Source organism: Lissotriton vulgaris, chromosome 2_1 (genome assembly GCF_964263255.1).
Source record: "Lissotriton vulgaris chromosome 2_1, aLisVul1.2, whole genome shotgun sequence".
NCBI classification, from domain to species: Eukaryota; Metazoa; Chordata; class Amphibia; order Caudata; family Salamandridae; genus Lissotriton; species Lissotriton vulgaris.
Genome location: NC_141687.1, coordinates 1,191,669,711 through 1,191,693,629, shown reverse-complemented (window position 1 = coordinate 1,191,693,629; position 23,919 = coordinate 1,191,669,711).

The window sequence follows — 23,919 nt, the reverse complement described above, 5'->3', positions numbered from 1 at the left end:
GGGGTCTGACAAGTACACCACATAAGCCATTCATGGAGTCACTAATCCATACATCAATTTACCATAGGGAGCACTTGCACTGTGGCACTGAACAGCAGTGGTACAGTGTCCTAAAGCATCTAAAACCAGCTAAAACATAAGAGGCAACAGCAAGAAAATGGAAGGGAGACTCATGCCAATGGTGCCAGGTCTAACACGTGTCCCCTCCAGCTGAAATGTGGGGAGAACTACCCTACCTCCTGGGAGTTCTCATCACTAAGGTGGATATATCTGGGCAGACCATCATCATTGGCGTGTTCTGTACCAGGGCGGTGTTCAACCGTGAAATCCATCCCCGGTAGGGAAATGGACAACCTCAACAGCTTTGGATTCTCATCCCTCATCTGCATCAACCATCTGAGGGGCCTGTGGTCTGTTTGAACCTGGAAGAGAGTCCCAAACAAGTATGCTCTCAACTTCTTCAGTGCCCAGACCACAGCAAATGCCTCACACTCAATTGCACTCCACCTCTGTTTCCGTGGAAGTAACCTCCAACTGATGAAGGCTACAGGTTGGTCTAGACTCCTCATTAATCTGTGACAGAATAGCCCCCACACCATGCTCTGAAGCATCTGTTTGGACAATGAAATCTTTTGAGAAGTTGGGTTCCAGGAGCACGGGCGTCGTGCACAAGGCAGTCTTCAGGGCATTAAAAGCTCTCTGACATGTGTCAGTCCAAATCACTCTCTTGGGCTGCTTCCTGGAAGTCAGCTCTGTCAAGGGGGCAACAATGCTGCCATACCCCTTCACAAACCTCTTGTAATACCCAGTGAGACCTAAAAAGGCTTTCACCTCCGTCTGGGTCTTGGGGGTTCCCAATCCAGGATGGTCTCAATTTTGGGCTGTAAGGGCGCCACCTGGCTTCTCCCAAACTGGTGTCCCAAGTACACCACAGAACTCTACCTGGTCTGGCACTAACTTGCCTTGATCATTAGGCCTGCTCTCTGCAGCACCATCAACACTTCCCAGAGGTGGCGCAGATGTTCTTCCCAACTGGAGTTGAACCCTGCAATGTCATCCAGGTAGGCAGCACTGAACTCTTACAGTCCAGCACCTGGTTGACCAACCTCTGAAAGGTAGCAGGGGCATTCTTCATCCCAAAGGGCATAACCCGGAATTGGTAGTGCCCATCTGGTGTGGAGAATGCTGACCTCTCTCTTGCCCTATCAGTCAAGGCAATCTGCCAGTACCCAGACGGTAAGTCAAACGTGCTGAGGTACCAGGCAGCCCCGAACCGATCAATGAGCTCATCAGGTCTGGGGATGGGGTGTGCGTTAGTCCTGGTGACTGAACTGAGCCCTCGGTAGTCCACACAGAACCACAGTTCTCGCGTGACACCCGGTGCGGTAGCCTTTGGGACCAAGACCACTGGGCTGGCCCAAGGACTGTTAGAAGACTCAATCAGCCCCAAAGCAAGCATCTTGGAGACCTCCTCCTGGATGCAGGCTCTCACCCTGTCAGTCACTCTGTAAGTTTTGTGCTTAACAGGAGGACTGTCCCCAGTGTCCACATCATGGATGCACCAATCAGTGAAACTGGGAATCAGGGAGAACGGGTCAAAAAACTGTCCCAGCAACTGGTAACAGTCATTCTGTTGCTCAGGGGTCAGGGTGGAAGAGGTTCACACCATCCACTGATCCATCTCGCTCTGTTGCAGACAGGAGGTCAGGAAGAGGCTCAGTCTCCTCCTCCATTCCAGCATGTATTGCTAGGAGCATGCCCACTTCGGACCACTCTAAGTGGGGCTTCAGGCGGTTGACATGCAGGACCCGCAATAGAGCAATTTCGCGCTTGGCCAACAGGAAACCCAGAGCCGTCAGCTTCCTGACATTTTTGGGGAAATTCGCAACATAGCCCAATAGCGCAATCTCCGGGATGGGCTGTAGCTGCATGGACAAGATGTCTCCCAGCGTGGCGTGAAATAATAACCAATACTGGTGTATTTTGAGGCAGGTCCAGGCACGATGGGCAAAGTCAGCAAAAGGAGCCAAGCATTTCGGACAATGATGGGGCCTATCAGGATCAATCCTGTGGGAGCAGGCAGGGGTGTGATATATCCCACGAAGAAATTTAAAATGAAGCAATTTGTGTCTACTGTTTAACGAGCACTCTTCGGTTACCCTACAACACCATTCCCATTGGTCATCAGTGATAGGTCTACCCAGATCCTCCTCCCAAGCCGCACGCACCTTAACGTCAGTAATGGGCTTGGACATCGCGCATTGTTTGTAATGTTTGGAGACCAAGTGTGCACCCATGGAGCTCTGAAGTAATAGTGTCAGCTGAGGAGTAGGGTCGAGGGCGGCAGGGAATGAAGGGAAAGTGGCACGAAGCATGGAATGCACCCATTTCAATACAAAAGTGTCCATAAAGGAACGATCTACGAATCGGTCCTCCTCAGACACAAAAAAAGCATGGCCGTTAGGAAACAGATCGCCCACAGTACAGATGTTAAACTTTTCCAGTGTGCGTTGGACTAGAATTTTGCCAGTAATCGGAAACCAAGAAGGGTTAGGCAGGGGCAGCTCAGAAGAATAAAGCAAGTCAAGCAACCTTCGCAACTTGACCCACGCCCAACACGTGGTGGAAACTGTTTTAATGTCCCGGGGATCTCGCAGGAATCCCGTAAGTAGGATATTGGACAAAAGGCGTGGGTGTACTAAGTTGGCTTCAGGCTTGGAATAAGGGATGCGAGAGTCGGGGTGAAACCAAACATGAGCATAACAGCATTGTGCTATGAGATAATACAAATGAAAATCAGCAACCCCAAAGCCCCCCTCTCATATGGTAAAGTCAAGGTTTGCCAACAGACTTGAGAGGCCAGATGTAGGTAAATCAGATTTACCGACTCTTAAATACCGAATTTTACCGATTCGGTATTTAAGAGTCTGTAAATATGAAGAGGGGAGATGTAGGTAATTCCAAATTGAGAATTACCGAATCGGGGATTCGGTATTTACCGATTTGGTAAATACCAAATCGGTATTGCCCATTGATTCCTATGGGCCATGATGTCCATAGGAATCAATGGGCAATACCGATTCGGTATTTACCGAATCGGTAAATACCGAATCCTGCACGGGTGCAGGGGGTGTCACTTTGACACCCTCTAGCACCCCAATTCCGGACTTGTGTGCCATGTGGCACACAGACATGCCCTAAGGGCATGTCTGTGTGTCACATTGCACAGGTGTGCATGCACACATGTGCATGCACACCAGGATTCGGTATTTTACCACCCAATTGGATTGGGTGGTAAAATACCGAATCTGAAAGGCCTTTGGGACTCAGAAGAGTCCCACCTACAGCTGGGTTTTACCGAATCAGTAAAATTACCGATTCGGTATTTTACAGAATCGGTAAATTTACTGATTCAGTAAATTTACCGAATCTGTAAAATGATGCCCCTACATCCCAATCACCAAATACCGGTCGGTAATGGTCGAATTCGGCGGTTACCGACCGGTATTTGGGCTCCTACATCTGGCCGGAGGTGTCTTATCCGCCCAGACAAGGCGTAGTAACAATTTGCACAGTTGCGTAAAAAAGGTTTTAGTAAGGGGTATGGGGATGTTATTAAAATCATATAAAAACCGGGGGAGGACAACTCTACCTGCCATTGATAGGGGCAGAAGCAGCCACCTCGCAATCTGTGCCTCCAGGGATCCAACGGCTCTGCCATAATTCAGTCTCATGTTGGTGGCAGTATCAAGGTGGACATACACCCCAAGATATTTAACCGCGTCGGTGCACCACTCAAGCGGGAACTCACAGGGCTAGGTGGTCGTGCCAGCCGTGAGCGGAATGATGACCGATTTATGCCAATTAATGCTGAGTCCAGAGAATTTGCCAAACCGTGCAATTTCCAATATCAAGGGATCTAAGTTCAAATGAGGCAGTCTAACATACAAAATAGTGTTGTCCGCATAGAGCGAAACCAGAAGGGGGCATGTACGAAACTGGAGACTACGATGCAAATGCTTTTCCTGGAAATGGCGAACTAAAGGGTCCATTGCAAGAATAAATAATAGTGGAGACAAATGGCAACCTTGCCTAGTGCGGCAAGACAAGGTGAAAGGTTCGGAGAAGGTGCCATTTATGCGCAACCTGGCAGAGGGCTTGGTGTATAAAAGCGTAACCGTGGAGACGAAACATTGTGGCATGCCCATAGGTCGCATCACTGATAAGAAAAATGGCCATTCAATAGAGTCAAATGCTTTTTCAGCATCCAAAAGGACAGCAGCCACTAGTGTGGCAGGGTCAATCCTATGCAATACCGTAAATAAAGTGCGAAGATTAAGGGAAGTGGACCTATGAGGGACAAAACCAGATTGTGCCGGGGCAATAATGGACTCCATGAGTAACGACAGACGTATTGCAATGACCTTGGCCAGAATTTTAAAATCGGTATTATTTTTTAAAATTCAAATAATTTTATTGGGTTTTTCAGTATCAAATAAAATGCAAATTAAACATACATTGGAGACATACCTTATTACAATAGAAATAGTACAATAATGCAAAAGGATAATAAGTAACGTAAAGTAGGGTACAAAATAATACATACTACATTAGTCGGCGTATGTGGTTGGTTGTAGTGGAGTCGCCTACAACAGTCTACATCGGTAGAACTTGAAATAGTACAGAATAAGAGGCGGTAAAGTTATGAGGTTGAAGCTTAGGGTCTCAGAGTGAACAATGGTTGTAGGGTAACTCCACACACCCGGTTTATGGTGTTGTCAGTTCGGGTCAAATGTGTAGGGGGGTGAAGATACCCAAGGCAGTTTATGGGTGGTAAAATAACTGTCAAGGGTAGACCACATCTTTCTCATAGGGGGCGCCAAGGTGACTGTTCGAGAGCTATGTTATCTGCTCCTCGGAGGCTAATTACCCAGTTGAGCCAGCAGGCAAAGTTAGCTTTGCTAGTTTCCTTCCAATTGCTAAGGACTACCTTAATAGCTGCTGTGAGCAGGAGATCTAGTAATGCTCTGTCGTCGCCGTTGAGGGAGGGATCTCGGGTGAATCCGAAGACCAGGTATGGTAGCTCTCTAGACGGAGCAATGGGGAAAACCTTACTAATAAAATCAAATATCTTGTCTCAGAAGTGCTATATGTGCTAAATCGCCTTACGACCACTTACAGTTCATGCAAAAGGCGTCTGGGCTGATGTTATGCGCATATAGCCGCGCCGGAGTCCAAAAGGCTTTGTGGAGGAGCCAATATTTGGTCTGGGAAAAAGTAGGGCTAATTTTGTGTCTAATGCAAGATTCCGAGGTATTGGTCCAATCCGCTTCTGAGATCGGCCTAGACGAAAGTGCGGACCAGAACTGTGTGAGCGGTGTGGTTAGATTGGAATGTTAGGGGCGACTGAGTTTGTAGAGATATGATACTTGGTGACCTAATCTGTTTATCCTAGCGAGGTAAATTGGGAGGGATGGGGGTGTTAGTGAGAGTTTCGCCTTAGAGAGTGCAGCTTTTATGTTTAAGAAGGTGTAGAATTCTAGTGGCGCAAGTCTATATGTAGCTTGTATGTCCCTGAACGGAATAGAGTATGACCCCTCGAATAGTTGGTGCAGGAAGAGGATGCCTTTTTTAACCCAATGCGAATTAAACAGTGGTTTACCTTTGTATAGTATAGATCGATTATTCCATAAGGATTCCCAACCTGAGCGGCGAATGCTATGTTCTAGAAATTTATCGATTTTAAGAAGTGCCGCTTTCGTATTACAGAAGATTGGTTTCGAGTGGGTTAACATGTTTAAGTTGGTAGAATGGGCAGCAGCAGGGGCGATGCCGTCTAGGATCGCTCGCCCGACTTCCAGCCAAACAGGAGTGTAGTCTACCCTGGGGGCTAGTCAGTGGGCTCCTTGTTTTGCTAGAAAAGCGGACTCGTAACGCCTAAAGTCTGGTAGGTTGACCCCTCCTAAAGACTTGTCCAAGCATAATTTTTTAATGCTGATCCTCGCCTTTTTCCCTTTCCATAGGAAGTTGGTAAGTGCCTGGTCGAGTTTGTGGTAGAAATCTTGGGTAAGGGTTAGAGGAAGCATGGAAATGTGATAATTCACCAGAGGCGAGATCATCATCTTGATGGTCTCAACTCTGCCCCACCAAGTGATGAAGCGAGGGGACCATCCTTCCAGTTGGTTTTTGATTTTAGTTAAGGTTGCCTTCTCATTTTGTTGAAGAGTTTCCATAAGTGAGTCACCAAACTCTATCCCCAGGTACTTAACAAACCCTGATTGCCAGCAGAGACCAGAGTTTCCCAGCATGTCTTTGGTGGCTAGGATGTTTAATGGTTTGACCTCCGATTTTTCCCGATTGAGTTTATACCCGGAATGGGTGGAATACGTTTCAATGGTGGACATCAATGCAGCGATGTAGGACTCGGGGGACTCAGATACTATCAGAATGTCATCCGCATAGGCGGCTAATTTAACACAGGTATCTCCAAAACTCACTCCCTTAATTTTATCATTCTTTTTAATGTCGGCGAGTAGGGGTTCCATCGCCAAGAGGAAGAGTGATGGGGAGAGGGGGCAGCCCTGTCTGGTTCCCTGTTCCAGATTAAATGGTTCCGACAATGAACCATACGGCAATCCGAGCATAAGAGGAGAGGTATAAAGCCATTACCATGTCTATGAAGGTGTTCCCTAGGTTGAAGGTGGTCATGCAATGTTTAAGAAAGAGCCAAGAGACTCTATCGAATGCTTTCTCCGCATCTAGCGTAATAGCCACGGAGGGAGCAGCAAACACCTTTGCTTTCTCTATAACATATTTCCAAAACAAGACCTAGACCGACCAGGCATAGAAAATTGAATATATCGGTGGTGCACCATCAACTGCAAAAACGTTTTGCACAATACTCCTCTCTTTTAATTGTTGAGGTAGGAGGTACAACCAAAATATGCCATCATATAAAAACAACTGCCCAAACCCTTGAAGAACAAGAAACAGTTGTGAGACAACAAATATCACACACTTATGTGCCTAAATAGATAAATAAAGAAGTTAGAAAAAGTGTGTGTGAGCGAGATGGCACCTCACGGGCGAACCACCAACGGGAACCTGGTAGGTACTCACCAGGATTGCCCTGATCTCATCATTGGCGCCATAAAGCTCTAAAGAAAGATAGGTGTCCACAAAACAAACAAAACAGTGTTTGTGAGGGAATGCAGTGTGTGGGACAAAACAAACAACCACAAAACGTGAGAACGAATAGCCATCCTCACCTTTTTATATCCCATGACCAACACGAAGGAAACAGAATAAAGATAAGTTCCGTGTTGCTTGTGGCCTTTTACGTACGTGTTCGTTCTCACGTTTTGTGGTTGTTTGTTTTGTCCCACACACTGCATTCCCTCACAAACACGGTTTTGTTTGTTTTGTGGACACTTATCTTTCTTTAGAACTTTATAGCGCCAATGATGAGATCAGGGCAATCCTGGTGAGTACCTGCCAGGTTCCCATTGGTGGTTCGCCCGTGAGGTGCCATCTCGCTCACACACACTTTTACTAACTTCTTTATTTTTTCTAACTTCTTTATTTATCTATTTAGGCACATAAGTGTGTGTTATTTGTTGCCTCACAACTGTTTATTGTTCTTCAAGGGTTTGGACAGTTGTTTTTATATGATGGCATATTTTGGTTGTACCTCCTACCTAACAATTAAAAGAGAGGAGTATTGTGCAAAAAGGTTTTGCAGTTGATGGTGCACCACCGATATATTGAATTTTCTATGCCTGGTCCGTCTAGGTCTTGTTTTGGAAATATATAATTGAGTGGAGGGTGACCAATGACCGTTTTTTTCCCTCTAAGCTCCTTTTTGTCTACTTTCTCTATAACATGCCATAGAAGTCTCGTGTTATCATTAGACATGCGATGTTTTAGGAAGCCAACCTGTGATGTACTAATTAATTTAGGGAGGAATGAGTTCAGTCTGGTTGCGAGGATTTTGGCGTAGATCTTACAGTCCAGATTTATTAGTGAAATTGGCCGGTAGTTTTTTGTCAGTAGAGGATCATTCCCTTCTTTAGGTATGATGATAATGGTGGCCTCACTCATTGAGTTAGTTACCCCTTTTTTAAGGCGAAGAATTGGAACAATTCTAGTAGGGTTGGGCTAATAGGTGCTCTAAGTTCCTTATAGAATCCGCCTGAGAAGTCGAAAAGGCCAGGTGCTTTATTGCATTTGAGGGTTTTAATGGAAGCCGAGACTTCCTGTAGGGTGAGCGGGGAATTCAGTTTAGAATTATCAGCATCACTGAGTTTTGGGAGGCCTAATGAGTTCAGGTAGTCAGAGCACGCCTGTGCATCAAAGTCTAGTTTATTCTTGTACAGGTCTTCATAAAAGGACTTGAAGGTATGAAGAATGTGGTTTTGTTTAGTTTGGACGATATTGTTTTGATCTTTGATTGAGGCAATGTTAAATTGCCTTTTCTTATGTTTTAAATAGGATGCCAATAGCTTCCCAGCTTTGTTGCCCTTGCATACCTTCGAGGCTTCGTATTTCTTTTTAGTGAGGTCATTTAGAATCGACGTGTTGTGGAGGTCAGCCGCATTAGATAGTTCAAGGGTCTTAATGTCTTTCTCTAGAGTAACAAGCTCTAGATTTAGTTTTTCGTTTGTTTTCGCCCGGATGCTAATAATCACTCCCCTTATAGCATACTTTGGTCTGGGGTATGGCAGGAAATCAAAAGAAGCCTTTTTAAAACATAGGCTAGGAATTCTACCCTGTATTCCGCATCTGCAACCATGGCTGAGAAGGGGTTGGGGGACAAAATGCAGGCTGTGCGGGGCAGAGTATGAAGACTTCGAACATCTACTATGCACCTGCCCAAGGCTGAAAGAGGAAAGAGTAGCCCTGTTAAAAACGGCCTTCAATGAACTTAAAATCCGCACACGCAGACAAGCGGTTCTTTCTTGCTTCGACCCAGGCCATCCCCCATTAAATGGGAAGATGGTCAAATTCCTGAAATGTCTGGAACTGAAACTAAAAAATCTGGAAGATGGCACCAGACCGGACTAGTTGAATATTGGCCAAGACACCACACTGGGACCTCACACCTGCACCAAATTGTTTTTATCAAAATTCTCTTGTTTTAAAAATATTATATTTTTCTAAAAATCTTTTTACCCGAAGGTATGAGCTATCAATGTACTTTTGTAATGGTTTTAATTAACCTAAAACAATAAAATTACTTACTTACTTACTTACTTACTCACTCCCCTTATAGTGGCCTTAAGTGCGTCCCAGACATTCGCTATATCCGAGCCCGGAGTATCGTTTAAGGTGAGGTAATCATGTATGGCAGTCTCGATCTTTTTTTTGTTTTCTGGTTCGGAGAAAATATCATCGTTAAATCGCCATCTCTTCGGGGGAAGACTGGATCTGGAGCCTACTAGTTTGGTTTGTATGCTGGAGTGGTCAGAGACCAGTTTGGGAGCAATATTGGTTTCTTCAACGAGGTGTGTGAAAGGACTGTTCATGAGGATATAATCGATTCTGGAATAGGAATTGTGGGGAGGCGAGTAAAATGTGTAATCACGACCATCTCGGTGTTGCAATCGCCACGAATCCTGTAGGTCGAATTTGGAGCAGAGGCGTTGTAAACTATCGTGTGAACGAGTGGGGTGATAAGTACAATTTGATTGGCGCTCAATTACTGGGTCTAAAGGTAAGTTAAAGTCCCCTCCAATGATTAGTAGTTCATCCTGTGGGATGTTTTCTAGTATAGGTGAGAGTGAGTCCCAAAAGATCGGATCATCGCCATTTGGGCCATAAATATTCAGTACATGGATGTGGTCGTCGTTCTTTAGAAGGTGTGCCATGACTAACCTACCATCGGTATCCTGAGTGTGTGAGACTATGGAAATGTTGGACTTCTTTGCAATGAGGGTGAGGACTCCCCTTTTTTTGTGCACTGCTCGGGAGCATAGAGTGTGCGAGATCCAGTGTTGTTTGATAAATTCAGCGTCATCGTTGGAAAGTTTGGTCTCCTGGAGTAGGAAAATGTCGCCCTTGGATTTGGCCAGCTATTCTAGGACTTTTCTCCGTTTAACCGGGTGGTTGAGTCCTTTGACATTTAGGGAGACAACGTTAAGGCCTTCCGATATGGACTTGGTGTGGGTCATGGGGCTGCAGTGAGTCGCTTGCAATTTGGTAAACCTACTGTAGTGAGGATTACTGCGAATTAGGATTTGAGAAATGGCCTGGTTCGACAATAAGGTTCGTGAGATTCAAAAAAGGGCTGTGAGAGCACGTGTCGAGCAACCAACGAGAGACATTTAGGCTTTATAGAAACCTGTACTTTTGTAAACAAATGGACTTCAGAAAAAAAAGAAAGGAGCACAAAAGACATACTGAAACAATCCAAGAAGAATTTATCCCCCCTCTACCCCCCTCTCTTCCTACCCATCCCACCTCCTACCCTGCCCGCCCCCCTCCCTCCTCCCCCAGAAATAGAACTTAGGAGCAGCGACGGCAGTACCGTCCATGCTCAACTTAGGATGAATCGTTAGGTGTTAGCATAACAGGAGATATCAACAATTCTAGTCAGTATACTCTAAGCATAGCTAAGCAGTTGGTATTATAGCTGTACAGGCAATAACTTGTCATAAATACTAGGCTAACATTCTACAGGACTATAAGACTGTAGGAAGTATAACAGAGCACAATGACGACGCAAGAGCCACAAGGGTGAATATTTTCCTCTCCAGTTTGGAGATAACAACAGTGTCATTAAGTGACTCTTCAATATTAGACTTTCCGGCTCCGACATGTAACTGAAAAGTAACCATCGAATGGTGTGCTGCGAGGCACAAAAGAGGGTAATAGCTGGTCGTACCTGGTGGTGATGATCAACTTGGATATTGAAAACAGGCAAGTACAACAGAAACAGAAACGTGGTTTTACATGGAACAAGTAGGTGAACAGACATATGCAGGCGACCCACATATAAGTGGGGAACAAGCGAGACAACGCCTTTGACCGGCAGGCTTTTGCCTCTAGGACTTATGGAAGCGGGCAGACGAGAAGTGACGGAGATCCTCAGACAAATAAATGATCAACTCAACCTTGTCCCGTGTTTGGGTTTGTTCGTTCATGGGAGTCTGTCTTCCGTTTATTTGACAAGCTGTTAGAGGAGTCCATTGCTTGTGGTGGGGAATCTTCCAGGAATTGCGCTAAGACTTTAGAATCCGAGAAGAAGCGAGGTTTGCCGTGGATGATGATTTTGAATCTCGCCGGACCTGCAAAGGAGAACTGTATTCCTTTTGATTTCAGCTTTTCTCTTTGGGCCAGGAAGCCTTTTCGGACCTCCACTGTGTCTTTCGAGTAGTCCTGAGTAAAGGTGATTTTGTGGCCTTCTCTGGTGACAAAGTGGTTGTGTCTAGCGACTTGCATGATGGATTCGGTGTGTTGGAAGCGTAGTGGTTTGCATATCAGCGGGCGAGGGCCCTTATATCCATGAGGGATGAAGGTTGGTATTCTATGAGCCCGATCAAGCTCAAGTTCATGGTTGAAAGAAATACCTGTTACCGCCGGGATCCAAGCTTCCAAGAAAGCTACGCAGGATTCAGCATCCTTCTCTGCGTTCTCAGGAACTCCAAAAATGCGAAAGTTTTCCCTCCTGTTTCTATCTTCCAATTCCGCATTCTGGCGTTTGAGGGAGTCGGTCGACTTTTGAAGCTGTAGAATGGTTTTGGCTGAAAGGTTGGCTTTGTCTTCAGCGTCACTTATTCTTTGTTCTGCCTCGTCTATGCTTTTGTGTGCAGAGTTTATGTCTGCCCTAATCGCAGTAAGTTCAAGCTGCATGGTGTCTGTATTGCTCTTCATGGATTTGGCAAGGTCATGCACCTCTGCCAGCTTTTTGAGGATCATTTCCAGAGTGCTGTTAAGGTCTGCTCTTACTTTGATGGGTGATTCCGATAGGGATGTTTCAGGCTGCACCTTCTTATTGTTCTTTTTGTCGTCTCTCTCCGCCATTTTGTTGGTTTTCCGTTGCGGGCTAGCAATGGGGGCGGAGATCTTCCAGTTTGACAGTAGGGCCAGATCCAAAGAAAGCGGTTAGGCTAAAGCGGAGGTTGGGCTTAATCACTGACCTGGGTGAGAGATCCAGAGGTGACGCGAATTGGGTTTAGGGTGAGTATAGTTCAAGAGTTGCGTCACTTATTTTATGTATCACTTCACGGTGCTTCGATGAACAGTGTGGATGCAGGGTATGTAGCCAATTGGCTCCCCATTTCTATACTATAGTGGCGACGGTGATGGTCGTGGCGCTGCCTCTTGGATAGGTTTGCATGACCTGATGTCACATGGGTCCACTCTGATCTCCCTGGGGTGGCAGAACACTGGTTGGTAGGTGAACCGGCACCAGTGAGGGACAGTCAGCAATTCCAGTTGACACAAGGATGGTAGCCGAGCTCTTTGAGGCAGTAGTACAATATCTCTGGATCGGGGTCATAGAGTATGTGGTAGCATTTGCAATACCTTTGGTACATTTTGCGTCATAGGCACCCAAGCAGCATTGGCATTGGCATTGGCATCATTGGTGGCAGTACCTAGGCCTTCCAGGTGTAGGTGATCATGGTTGAGACCCTCATGCTGTGTTTAGCGATTTTCGCGCTGAATTTTTGTCACAATCGCTGCCATTTTGATGTCAGGCAAGTCTCCCAGGGAGGTCCGATCAGTGTGATCTTCATGGCGCTTGGAGACAACAAATTTCACAGGGTCGCTGTAAGGTAGGCACCCACTTTGGCAGTATCAGTAGCTGTGAGACTGGGGTGTCATATCCACGGTTTGAACGGCCCCAGACGTGTCTATTGCACGGAGGAGTGGATGCGGGTCACCATCTTAGAGGCAGGTGTGGCGGAGACACAGGGGCCGGTTGTAATAATTCGCACTGCATTTAGGCAGCAGGGCATTTGCTGCAGACTTGCGGTGGGCTGCGCTGAGATCGGCTCACCTCGGGGGTCTCATTTGGTGATTTTGGCGCAGTCAGAGGCGAAGGGCAGGTCTAGGGAAGCGACTCCCCAGCCCCTCGTTCACTTGTGCTTGGGCTGGCAGGTGCTGAAGTGCGGGAGCTAGAAAGAGCATTTCCCGTCCATACTCTTCTCCGCTGCTTCACTCCGAGTGTGCTCCGTGATGTTGGGAGCCCGAATCTGGTGGGTGTTGCACTGGGGGCTTGATGGTTCACTCCTGAGGTGAAAGAAATCGCTCTCCTACACGGCAGGGATCAGGTTAGGCGGCCATCACCACTGCCGTCCAAGCCATGCCCCTTAAAATCGGTATTTAACAATGATAACGGCCTGTAAGAGCTGCATAGTGTGGCGTCTCGTCCTGGTTTGGGAAGAAGAAGAATGACCGCCTCCCTAAACGTCGGGGGGAGTATACCTGTCTCGAGTGATCCTGCGTAAACCTCGACCAGTTTTGGGACTAAAATATCTTTGTATGCCTTATAGAAATCAGCAGAGAAGCCATCCAGTCCAGGCGCAGAGGAGCCCCGAAGTGCATCAATGGCTTCAATAATGCTGTCCTGAGATATAGGAACGGATAGAAACTCCTGCATGTATTTGTCTAGATTGTAGTGTAGTTCCTATTTTCCCAATAGGCCCTGCGCATTGGAATAACATAAACAATAGTATGGACATAGAAGTGCGGTCTTCCAGGTCTCTACTGACTATGCTAAACTTAATTGGGTTTGTTACCAACTAGCTCAGAGGTCACTGGAAACTTTCTTGACTGAATAGGAAGTGATCAGCTTCCCTGGTACAGACAAGAAGGGATTCAGTTTTCCAACAACTGCATAAACATGACAACTTTGCTCCTTAGAATAAGAGACAATCTCTAGAGTCGTGTGAAACAATAGACAGTTATTTTACTCAGTCAGTTGTGCAGATTACTTTCACCAAGATGCAGAGAATAGAGAGACGGGCGTTTTCAATAAAAAGGTATTATTTATTGAACAGTCTTTCTTCTCATGCAAGAGAAATGAATTGCCACAATTGCAAGACTAGTTATTATAAAAAGTGCGTACAGTAAAATGAGGATTGCGAAATAATACTGTAAAAGCATTGATATGGTTTCTTAGCCATACAATGGTTAAAATGAATAAAATATATACATTCATATATACATTTAGCTAACGTACTCAACTGGTGCTTCTAACTATGCCTACCCTAGTGTACCTGACCTAAGCCTAATACTTGGGAGGGAGTAAGTAAGTAGCAGTTTTAGTTACGTTGGTTTTGCCAAGGTTTGCTTCAAGAATTCTCTCTAAGGGTTTAGTCAACACTATACCTCTGGAATAGAATGTTGGGGGTCTTGTATCTCCTTCCAGGACTCGATATCCCAGTCACTCGCAAGAGTGGGCTGGAAACGCCGGAGCTGGATTTTCTCGGCAGGAGAAAAGACAGCGTCTCTCTCAGCGCGTCAAGGAGGAGGAGGGGCAGCGTCCGATGTCACTAGGAAGTGATCGTCTCTCAGTGCTCATTAGAGTTCTATTACTAATCAAAACATAGCAAGCAGGGTTTTCCCAGGTTGCTGAGTTTTATCTTGTTGAAGAACTCGGAGTGTAATCTAGGAATCTTAGATAGTGGCTTCTGCTGTGTCATTTGCTCTAATGAGCTGCAGAGGAAGAGATTCTGAAATGTGGCTCTGATTGTGTTAGGATAAACAAACAAAAGAGCCGGACAGTATCACTTATTAGAGACAAATGCACACCTAGTATAATAAATTGCTAGGCTAACAAACCATTTGTGCTTAGTCACTTATTTTTTATGAAAGATTATAAGCCAATGTTTTTTTTGGCATCAAGGGATACACCACCACATTTACAGAAGTTCACAAATGCATTGAATAAACCATAAACAATACATTCAATTAAATAATACACACATAGACAATTGTGAAGACAATAAATAAAGACAACTGTGCAATGCCTCAAACAATTGCGTCATTGAGGCACCAATTCTGAATAAACATTGAACAAGTGGACTGGCAAGATGAAAAACTAGCCTACTTGTTTCAACCACCACAAGATACGCATTACATTTGTCACGTGGTGCGGAAAATAGGAAGACACATAAACCATACAACAGTGTAGAAATGTGTAAATTCTATTCCTATTACGCCCTGGTAGTTCAGTATCTGGGTGGAGCAGGACGCCGACGCGTTTCGAACCCGATCAATAATTTAAGGGTTCTCCTCAGGACATGGATTGGGGGGGTCGTTGTCGCTGTGAATTAAGTTAAAAAAGAATGGTATCAATGACAAGCTGGGTAGCAACTCACTGAGACTCAAACATCAAAAAGAAACGTGCGGGTACCTTATACTTGGGATGTCAGGATACTCCCTGTGAATAAGATTGTATAACCCCAGTTATTTTCGATTTTATACAGATCCCTATGAGCCACCATGTTAACGAAATAAATAAATATCAACACATACCTCGGTGTGCAAGACACTGGGAAGTAGTTAGGGTGCCGGTGCACCTAGGATGGTTTTTTATTTCGAAGTGCCTGCAAGAAGCAGAACACGTTTCTTATTAGGGTCCCGGCTAGTGCCACAGTAAATGGAATTTGAATGAGCGAGTATGAAAAAATATGTGTATTTTTACAATCCTACCTTTGTATGTAGGCTTGTGATTCTCTACGCGAACGCAGGCGGTGGCCGCCGCAGCAGTTCGGCAACTGTAAAGTCAAAGGAGGGGCGTTTTTAGAGAGGAGCCCGGCTCGCGCTCACTCGACAAAAACATTCAATATTTATGTAACAGGACTTACGTTAGGGACGATCGATTGAAGCTCTGCAACCGGCACCCAGGCGGCAATGAAATGACCAAACGAAGTTAACAGGGGCGTGTCCAAATGTATTTAACACAGACAGAATCCCGATGCATGTTGGGATATGTGGTTCGAAAACGCGTCATCGCGCAAACCCCAATGACAGTATTGGGACGGGTGAGTGGGGGCTCACAAAGGGGATTGACAATTGGAGACCCTTATGAAAAGGTGTAAAAGGCACATATACGTTTAGAAATCGGCAGTAAAAAGTATAGCGGACACAAGAGCGGCAACAAGCACAGACAAGCAATCGCCGCAGACAGGATATCTATAGGCTACTGAATTCGTTAAGATCATTGAGTCCTGCCATGGCAGTGTTGAATCGCAAGATGAGGTAGGCCTCTTTCTGGGCGAGGCGTGCATCAGGATCCCCGCCTGCGCCTGGAGTATTCTTAATGTTAGCCAGGATTGTCCATTTTAGATCATTAGATGAATGTTCTTTTTTCAAAAAATGGGATACCAACGGTGCTGTCAACACTTTGTTATTAATCCTGGAATGGTGCTGGATAATGCGTTGGCGCACTTCCTGGGTTGTTTTGCCAATGTAAACTTTTGCACAAGGGCACGTGATGGCATATACTGCATATCTGGTCTTGCAATTTGTGAAATTGTTGTGTCGCCAATGTTTTTGACCATCTGTGAAGAGGGTTCCTTCTGTTGTCAAATTGCACACAGAACATGTCCCACACTTATGATGACCCTTTACCGGGCCCATGTTGAAGAGGGTTCCTTGTGTTTCTCTGTTTGTGGCGCCTCGTGTAGATGAGATCTGCTGTCCAATACTTCTGTTTTTTTAAGTGCACAATTGTCTATGTGTGTATTATTTAATTGAATGTATTGTTTATGGTTTATTCAATGCATTTGTGAACTTCTGTAAATGTGGTGGTGTATCCCTTGATGCCAAAAAAAACATTGGCTTATAATCTTTCATAAAAAATAAGTGACTAAACACAAATGGTTTGTTAGCCTAGCAATTTATTATACTAGGTGTGCATTTGTCTCTAATAAGTGATACTGTCCGGCTCTTTTGTTTGTTTATCCTATTAGAGTGGTCCAGGCCGGCCAGGGATAGGACCCAGCCTTTTCCCTTTCTTTCTGATTGTGTTAGGCCAGAGACGAGTTTCTGAAATATCGCTCTTGATCGTTTATGCCATTATAGGGGAATAAATGGATTATAGCCATATAGGGGCATAAAGTCACAGTATCGATCGGGGTCCTAGATTAGAACGCGACACCCACTCCATGAATTTATGTCCATCAAATTACTAAAAACTATAGCAAAAGATGCATGTGTAACATTACCCACCCCAAAATACATATTTGCATTTGAAATGGCGTATTTGAAATACATGGATTGTACTGTACGTCTTTAAGCATAGAAATCATTCAAAATTATAGCATATGTAATCAGTGAAAGATTTTGCAAAAAAATTACACATGAAATATCTCTTAATACAGAAAAGAAGTGCGAGATAATTTCATCACATATAAATGCATTGCTGTAAAATGTGCTAGAGGCTGATGCAAAGTTATTATGTCTCTAGATTTATCTAAAAAAAGAAGTTCTGTTCTTTATGAATAGGTCTACTTTAAGCAAAGAATTTCGTGCCAGGAAAAAGGTAAATATTTTGAAAAAGTGTTCAATTCAAAAAAGAAATTTGGTGAACGGGGGAATAGAGTTCCAATGCTTTTCAGCAGTTTTTGTTGATCAAAACTGAAGGCCGAATTCAGAGTTCATGGGAACGCTGTGTGTCGGAATGCTTTTCAAAATTATTGTTTCTGTTCAGGGGAGAACATCATATCAGACAGGCTCTCAAAAAATTGGTCTACAAAATCAGGTAACAGTTCGACCTAGTTCGATAGTGCTGTAACTTGGCAGGTGTGAGAATGATTGCTATCATCAAAGTCTGGATCAGCAATGCTCACAGAAGGTCGTACCTGGGTGATGTTGCTTTTATTTCTCGCTCCACTGTTACCACCTAGTTGTAGCACAGGAGTCTCAACGAATGCCGTCATCAGGATTGGTAGCCGCTGAGGACAACACAATGCCTGAGCCGTTATAGGACTTAGCAAAGTATCGATATCCATTGGTACTGCTGATGGAAGTGCAAGACAGATGTCCAACACGCACTCATCTCCGCATAGCATACATCGAAGCACAGGTAAGATGCAGGTCTGCCATATAGGTCTGAATGAAAGAAACCAGGTCATGTTCAGATCTCTCAGCCTGGCCAATCCAAGGACTCTAGTTATTCGGTCCCGGTAGCGTATTGCTAGGATCGTTTCTTCCATTCCTGCCGGAGTCATGTCTGAATTTTGGCTTGCCATATCGGAGCAGGAGGGTCAAAAAAAAAATGCCTGCTACAAGTCCCAAAATCAGGGGTATGCCGCCAAAGACTGAATGGACAAAATTGGGAATGATTCCCAGAATTGCTTTGAATGGTGTTAACAGTCCCGTAAAAATGGTCTTAAATACGCCTGGGATGCCTATGGTACTAGACATGTTAAGAATTTGGCTAAGCATTTCTGTGAAATGCACGGGGCAATTTGTTGATAAAAGGTCATGAATCTCTGATGTTGTCCTTGAAACTTGGAGATCATACCTCTCTTTTGATGACGTGATGGGCACTGTTGTCTGAAAAAGCACAGACTTCATTCTGCTTAAAGTATCAATTCGTATAGAAGAGACGTTCAAACGAGGCCATATGGGAGTCTCAGTGTCTCCAGGGCCGTTTGGAAACAATGCTTGCATACAGCATTTGACCATGGAAGTTACGCTCACGAGATATGCTTTCCCTGGCAAAAGGCCACAACAGCTGTGATCCGTTATTAGAATGTAACTCCCATTCGAGAGCTGCTTAAAGAAAGGCTCTATCTGTGTTGCAGGTGTGACATATTGGTGGCATGAAAGGTTGTTAGAATTTCCTTCATAGGCTCCGTGTAAATTAATACCTTGGCACAAAAGTATACAGCTTAGTGAATGTTTGCAGTTTTCACCACTAAGAAATACATTTTTGTTGCTGTCACTATAGCATGTGTGTGTGTATGGTAATTTCCATGCTGAATTAATGTATCCTTTACCCAATCGTTCATACTGGCCAGTAGGTATGTATTCAAGGCAATTTTTTAATCGGAAAGTTGTTATCGGAATTGTGATAATCCCGTGTATTATCCATTCAATGACAGGACTTTCTTACATTGTCAAAGGTAATCTCTCAAGTTTTTCGATGCTCAGGATTGTATAGTCTGCTCCTTTCTGTGCCAAGCTGATTTGTTTATCAGTAAGGTTAAAGATGGAAAACAATGACGTTGTGTTGATTAAACGCCAAGGCACATAGCCTGAACGAAGATTTTGGAGCGTCCAGCCTAACTGTACAATAGAACGCAATTGTGACTGGCCATGCTGTAACATTAGCAAGTCTTTGTCTATTATATCTATGGCAGATGATACAATACTGTCCAGTGAACATATTCTGGAGGACAGAGTCATTAACCCATTGTCCACTACAGAAAGTGATTTTTCCAAATGAATACGATCAATTTCTCGTATTTTTTCAGCTGTTTCAATTTGTGTGACTTTCCAAGCCTCACTGTAAGCCGCATATATACTGGTCGCTATGAAACGTTTTTGACGCTGTTTGCGTGGTCCCAGAATGAAATCGCCCAAATCAGCACCATCTTTAAGTAAAGATAAGTGTTGCTTAATTTCTGCCAGTGTGGATGATTCTAGCCATTCAAGGCACAGCTTCCCTACACTGTATGTTGTTACTATCCCTAGATGTTGTCTCTGGGAGTATCTAGGGTCTGGTCTGGTCATTGTTAACCCCTGTGTTTTATTCAGGAATCTATCTTGACAGTTATTCGTGTCAATAGGCCAGATTAACCACTTTTTCCAATCAGGATGTGTTCTGTTTAGATGTAAAATTTTGGATACGTCTATTTCAATATTAGTAGTTGCATTATCAGGTATTGGCTTTGGAATAGACGGTTTGTTAAGGTCTTTAATCTTAGCTAGGCCAAGACAGGATGTTTGGTGAATTGTGTCATTTAAGAACATTATTTGTTCTGGGATCATGCGGGCTCGAAATAATGCTTCTAGGCCTTGTACCTGCCAATCTTTTGTACCCCAGATGGTTTTTGTTTCAATGTTATTTCTCCAATAATCAAAACCAAATGTCATCATTTTTTCATAAAATGCTTCTGAATATATCAATTTAGTATTTGTCAGCATAGTTTTCAACCCTGTTTTATCTAACAGTTTGTAATAAAACGTTTCTGCATCACTGGTGTTAAACCCTGAGAAGTACTGAAATTTCCCATAGAATGTTTTAGAACTGCTTTTAGGTGGAGTAGCACAATGTTCCCATTGGTTATATTTAAAAACATTTCTAGGTTGTGCAGATTTATGCAAGTAATGATCTCCATAATGTGAGAAACAATACATCTGTTCATAACTAGACGAACCTTGTAAATAATCATGATCTGTAAATCTTGCTGACAACACTAAATCAGACATCATATTATTAATACTTTCAAAATCCCAATCATCAGAAAATGTACTTGGTTTTACAAAGTCACTTAAGGAAACCTTGAACTGATGAGGATATTTCAGGATTTCGACCGGGCCATATACTTCATAATCAGTTTTGTCCCATACTACCCCGCCGGGTATTGGAATGGCTGTGACATTTACTGTTGACAGTTCTCTTTTCTTCACGTGGGATGATCTGTGTGGTTTTAGGACTAAGTTGATGTTCTGACTTGCTGTGTCCATTGAATTGTAATAAACTTTCCTAAAATTAAAACTAAAATTAGGCATAGTAGGAGTATAAATACCCTTGAAATAATCCAATGCTCAATCAATGGGGCATCCAGATATACTTCTTTGATTTGATGAAAGAGATCTATTGCTTTTTCTTTGAAAGTCTTTGTTTCTGGCATCACTTCAGGGTTGTTTTGATCTTCAGAAAAGTTATTGAAATTGATGAAGTAGCCAGAGGCAGTTCTGTCAATTTGTCTTTCGGTAGCACATTCTGATGCCACATCATTGTAGACTGGTGTTTCTTGACGAACTGTTTCTTTCAATCTGTGTTTCAAGAGGCACGAGTTCCATGGCATTATTGTATAGTCCCTCTCTGCGCACTGCAGGCTTATCGAGTGTGATTAGTCTTTCAGTTTGAACCTCTTGGATTGTTGCAAGTTTGGGTATTCTGTTGTTTCTCGGGAGTCCACTGGGCCTACTGTTGATTATAGGCCACATGCTTCTGGTTTTACCAGGTCGATTGATACAACTCTGTTCTCCTTTTTACCAGCAAGGGGCGGTAGTACTACTGATCTTGTTCCGTTGATTGCTAAGACCGGTACTGCTTTTCTTTAAGAAGGCCCAAATTCCTCTTCACCGCTATTTTTTCTCTGACTAGATCCCCAATCTTTGGAATCGAGACAGGCCTTGCTGGGGCTGGTGGTGCCTCGTCAGTGGTAGTTGGCTGTTGCTTTAACTTTATGTTGCTTAAGGATTTTCTTGTTTCAGTCAAGTCCTGTAAAACAGCCAAACGGTCTTTGATGTCAAAGTCTGTATTCTTATCTTTTACCACTGATACCTGACTATCTAAGTCCTGAATGTACATTCTAGTTCCGAACAATAGTTCGTATGGGCTGAAACCTTTTAGAGAATTTCTTGGCAAATTGTTAAGACTTAACTGGACACTTATTAAATGTTTGACCCACCCATCACCCGAACCTAATACCTTCGCTGTTATAGATTGCTTTATGTCCCGGTTTTTTCTTTCTACCACACTGTTCCCTTCGGGGTGTGATGGACAAGAATACTGCAAGCCAACGCCCATGCTGGCCATGGCCTCCTTATAAGCTCGAGAGCTGAAAGCAGGACCCTGGTCAGAATAGAACATGGCAATTGCTTATGTGCCGATAAAGACTCGCAGATCTTTTACAACCGTTCTGGCGTCAGCCGAGCGCTGTGGCCACATTTTTTAAGTGAGTTTTAATCTTGAATGATTAATAGGACACTGGATGGCATGTAGACAGCATTACGCTGTTTCTAATTGGTAGCCAGGCAACATGCTGGACCAGTTCACTACTGCGATCCCTGTCACAATTGGGACAGTTCTTCACATATATTTGATGTTGCACGCTCATTCCCGGCCACCAGTATACTGATTGTAATTCAGTCAGAGATTCCTTGATCTTTTTATGCCTTGGACCTTCACCCATGTGTGCGTCTGCTATTAATAACTTTCTCCGGTTCATGTTTGGAATTAGCCTATCCCCCACTCCAGGGATTCGAGCAAAAGGAACGGAGTTTGCATTAATTACGTATGCATAATTGAGTGGATAGTTCACGGGTAGTGCTGCACAGTCACCTTTTACAGATGTTTTTACTGCCAGCATGGTTTTCCCGTCTATGTATTTTTCTGAACGCTTTTTTGTGGCTACGGAAGCCGGTTTAGTTGCTTCCGCTGTGGCTGTATTAACCAATGAATTCCCTGCAACGTGAACGCCATCACGTTGATGACTCAGGGTGTGTATCACGTGAGTCTTTTGTAGTTCTTTCTCTAAAAGAGCTACCTGTTTCCAAAGCATTTTATGCTTGATTGTGGCACCTGTCTCATCTTTGTAATCATTCTGAACCCAGCTCTGCAACTTATTATTGTAAGAGTTGACGCAAAAATGCAAATCGCACACGATTAGTGTCGGGAATTCACATTCTGCATTTTCAAGCGCCATCTTTAAAGATCTGATTTCAGCTCGCTGAGCCGAACAGTTTCTCACTGATTCAGTTTTTGTTATTTTCGGTCTGAATTTACCGCACAGCCACCGACCTTTAACAATCGCACAGGCTGCATCATAGGATTTGTTCTCTACGTTGAAATGCTGTACAAATCTATCTGTATAGATTATACAGGCGTACTGTGGGAGAGGCAGAAGTTCGATTGGCAGAGGATATTCTTCTTCATAAGTCAAATCATTCAGTTTTTCCAATTGCGGGGCGAAATAGTATTTCACATCTTCCGCTCCAAGAGAATCTACATACTGTATCCATTTCGGATCCAGTGACACTGTAGGCAGATTTACTGGGCTCAATAGCGCCTCGAAGGCGGATTCCGCTGTGAGGATATTAATCCTTTTGCCGTGTGCTAGTTCTCGTTCATTTGCTAATGCAGTTTCTACTGCTTTCACAGTATTTTCTGTTGGACTGAATGTTTTTTCCGCTTGTGTGTACAAGTGAGATTTAATTGAAATTGGTACCTTTTCTCCCTCATTAGAGGTCAGGTACGTGAATCCGCATCTTCCTGGGATTACTTTGATTACAAGATCGCGTGTGTTGTCACGTGTATCTAATTTTATTTTTGCTAACATGTCTGTTTGCAGTGATCTCAACATTTCTGTGTGTTTTTGAGTCCAAGTGATTGGTTTAAAATCAGGTTTAATTAGTTCGTAGAGAGGTTTAACCCTCTCCGCAAAAATTAGAATGTAAGTTCTACCGAAATTCAGGAAGCCTAGAATCGATTGTAAGTTCTTCAGCGTTTTTGGAGCTTGGAGTACAGCGCACTTCTCTAAGAAGTTGTCCGCTAGGCTTTTTCCTTCACTTGACAACTCGTATCCTAAAAATAATACTGTCAGATGGGCAATTCGAGACTTTTTAAAGTTGAATTTGTAACCCTCTGCTGCGAACCCAAGTATAATGGTGTTCACTCTTTTCAAGTGAGTATCCAAGTCGTCGTCTGTTAGATAGATGTCATCGACATAAGATAATGCCTCATCATCATACATTTGTAGTAACTCTGTTACTCTGGCTGAAAATAGTCTTGGGGTGTTCTTGAATCCCTGTGGGAGCCTACAGAAATTTTTCTGTACCCCATTACTGAGAAAGAGGTCAAATATCTGCTTTCTGGTGCAATATTTTGACAAAAGAACCCATTAGAGATGTCTAATGTCGTTTTATATTTTTTCCTAACTATGTTGTTCATTAGTGCAGCACTATGCGAATTTTGTACTGCAAATGTTTTGCAACATGCGTTAAGGT